At 40.4% G+C, this 3,038-nt stretch overlaps 1 long non-coding RNA gene across 4 annotated transcripts in view; it reads left to right on the top strand.

Moving 5' to 3' along the window:
- LOC123086330 (uncharacterized) overlaps positions 1–3,038 on the top strand; it is a 4,529-nt gene continuing 1,491 nt past the window's right edge. The window contains exons 1-8 of one of the 4 annotated variants that reach the window (XR_006440799.1): positions 1–235; positions 372–486; positions 1,303–1,359; positions 1,662–1,845; positions 1,934–2,027; positions 2,284–2,354; positions 2,429–2,556; positions 2,961–3,038. This is a non-coding gene — a long non-coding RNA (uncharacterized lncRNA). Of the gene's footprint in view, positions 236–371; positions 487–1,302; positions 1,846–1,933; positions 2,028–2,283; positions 2,355–2,428; positions 2,557–2,960 lie in introns of all 4 variants that reach the window. The other 3 variants (XR_006440797.1, XR_006440796.1, XR_006440798.1) reach the window with 3 other exon arrangements.

Here is a 3,038-nt window from a genome sequence, read left to right as displayed (position 1 = left end):
AATTTCACCGCGCGTCGAGGGAGTAGGCGGTCGGAGGAGAAGGCGGCGGTTTTGATCTGTGATCTGCCTCGACCTGGGAGGTGGCGGCGGTTTCGATTTGTGATCTGCCACGGCGTGGGAGGCGGCAGATCGATCCGGTCGGATGCGCCCGCGCTGCTGCGCTGTACCTCCTCCCATTCGAGCAGATCGGCTGATGAGGCAGATTGGCCGCAGGTGGCGGATCCGTGGATATGAGGTATGTGGCACGGCATATTCGGTGGCGGCGGTGACGTACGAGATGGCAGCGGTTGCAGGCTTCTTCTGGGTTTTCTCTTTGATATCCATTTGTTGCCTTGCATTTTTTTGATTCCTCGTCTGTTCTGGGTGTGAAGGTGTTGGAAATGCGGTTCAGAGTGACGAGATGAGGAAGCTCATGTGGCGCTGCTATCGGAAGGAACATCTACTCCGCTGGAATAACACCAACATAGGAAGAGGCTCTCCAATATGGTATATGCCTTTTCAGTTCACGCACATTTTTTTTAACTTTTCACCTAATGATAGTTCAGTAGTGAGAAGTAAATAATTATTCAGTACTGCAAATTTGGTTGATGACATGTTCTGAATGCTGGGTGAGATTGAGTGTGTCCAAGGCTGCCCTTTGTCCAAAATTTATAGGGCTTCATTTGAGTCGTGCCTTTCTTTGCACCATGCAGGTTCGGCCTAAATATAGCTTCTCCTTTGTCCAAAAATATCTTATATTTTGATACGGAGGGAGTACCATTCGATGAGCTCAATTAACCTCTCAGAGAAAACCCAATAGTTTGTTGTAACCATTGTATGAATTGCTGCGCCCTATTCTGAGTTTGTCATTCTCAGTATGCAAACGAATCCACAGAAGAGATCATATATACCAACTAAAACCAACTAAAAATCGCATCATATTTAGTAGCGTGCCTTGAAAAGCTTGTGAAACGCCACCTTCTTTGTTTCAAAAAAAAAAAGCTTGTGAAACGTTTCCAGGTAAGAAGACCTTTTCTTATTATTAGTGTAGTACTGGAAAAGAATAGGGAAAGCTTGTGAAACGTTTCCAGGTAAGAAGACCCACAGTTGCACAAATCAACCGTCGTATACTGTTAGTTGGTTGCACACTGTAATGCTACAGTGTAGTACTTGCTCTGTGTTGGTGTACTTTCCCATTCACATCAGAGGAAAGCCAAACGCTTCTACTTTGCATTTGCCTATTGGCTATTAATAACATAGTATTAATGCACCATATGGTTTCAGTTCGTAAGGTCATTGTATTTGTTATGCTTCCTTTTGCAGATATTGAATCAACTGATACGAATACTGTGGCTGAAGCACTTGCAAGGTCCAAGAAGGGTTAGTAATTATATCGCTGCGTGCATCTTTCCTCACCCTAATTAGTTCCTTACCAGGAGATGAGTCCATGCATGCAGAGTATGTCTGGTTCCCAAAAACTCTTGTCACCAGCCACTATCTACGTATACGAGTGGTCTATATGATACCAAAATCTTAGCATCAATGTATCACTGCAATTTTCTGTGTCATCTGAATTTAGCTGCAGGAATTGTTGTATCTTTGCCTTTCTTCTTCATATTCTACTAGATCGGTGCTACTAACTGTTTGAGTATTTCTCAATTAGACTGATTGTGTTGTTGTAGTTCTCTGATTTTGGAAATTGGAAGACAAAAACAACTCTTCACCCTGAACTTTTTTTAATTGTACCATTGCTGTTGGAGATTTTGGTGCCCGGAAATAAAGATAATAGGATATGATGTACATACAACAACATCCATCCTCACTAACAGTGGTGTTACTGGTTGTGGCTGCACTGCAATTGCAAATGTATAATTCATTTATGTTTATCTGTGTAACTTGCACAGACCCTATGCAACATAAAATGAATACTGATTGACATTCTCATTGATTGCAGTCTGTCTACGAGTGGACAGTAAATCAACAACAAAGCATGATAAAGGCAAATGATATGTTTCTTCCTGGCCAGATGGCATTTATTTTACAATATGGTATCCTCTTTAAAATTTCTCGTGTTGGTGTCTTTGTGTACTTAATTATGTGATGGTGATGATTATATACATGTCATTTATAGGAATAGTGACCATGATGTGTACACTGTAATCTCTTTCCTGTTTTCCTTTATAGGAATGATCAGACTTCCTATAGTAGGCTTAATGAGAATTTCTTGTTTATCGAAGTGTTCAGTACTTTAATACAGTTCACTATACGCAATGTGCTGTTAATCATTTTTCTTGTTCCAACCAGGAGAATAGAGTTAACAGTGATATTCCAACATTTCTCTTCACAGGAGCAAAGTTGTTTGCCCTGTCCCAGAGGTATGGGAATAGTGACCATGTCGCTGTTTTTGTAAATGTGTTTTTCTGCTCAAGCGGTCATATTGTTTCTACAGGCAATGATCATTGTCAGCGTGGATGGCTCTGTCTGTACTTGACACGATTGCCAACATCATGTCATACCTTACACTTGGATCATCAGGGAAGGTCTTCAAGAAGAAGAAATGGAAGAGGTATACAAAAGGTATGTGCTTCAAAATGGAAGTGGTTTGTTCTATCAATCTATCATAGTAGAGGATGTTAAAGTGAGACCTAAGAATAGGACTACAGGAAAGCTTTCTTTATTAAGGCGTGCGAAAACATGCTAGAGTAAATTATTTAGATCATGGATAAATGTTGGACGAGTGTTTATATTCTTACAGACATCGAGAAGTCTGGCCTTTGTTTAGAAAGTTTAGTCATATTACAAAGCTAAAATTTATTATTATTTTCTTAGTCGAATTGACTTAGGAGTTGAAGATTGAACCATGTCAAGGGACCATGGCATTATCTTAGTTATCAGTTCTGAATCACCATGCCACAACATTATATAAATCAAATTTTGTTTGGTGCCCCTGGTGATCCTGTTTGTTGTGGTTGTTGCTTCAGGTTTGCTCCTCCTCTCCTCTTTCGCTAGATTTTCCCAATATGATCATTACACACAATGAAGATATTTACAGCTACAGG

The sequence above is a fragment of the Triticum aestivum genome, chromosome 4A (genome assembly GCF_018294505.1).
Source record: "Triticum aestivum cultivar Chinese Spring chromosome 4A, IWGSC CS RefSeq v2.1, whole genome shotgun sequence".
Lineage (NCBI taxonomy): Eukaryota > Viridiplantae > Streptophyta > Magnoliopsida > Poales > Poaceae > Triticum > Triticum aestivum.
Note: the sequence above shows the minus strand (reverse complement) of the source record. Positions and strands in the feature narration are given on the sequence as shown.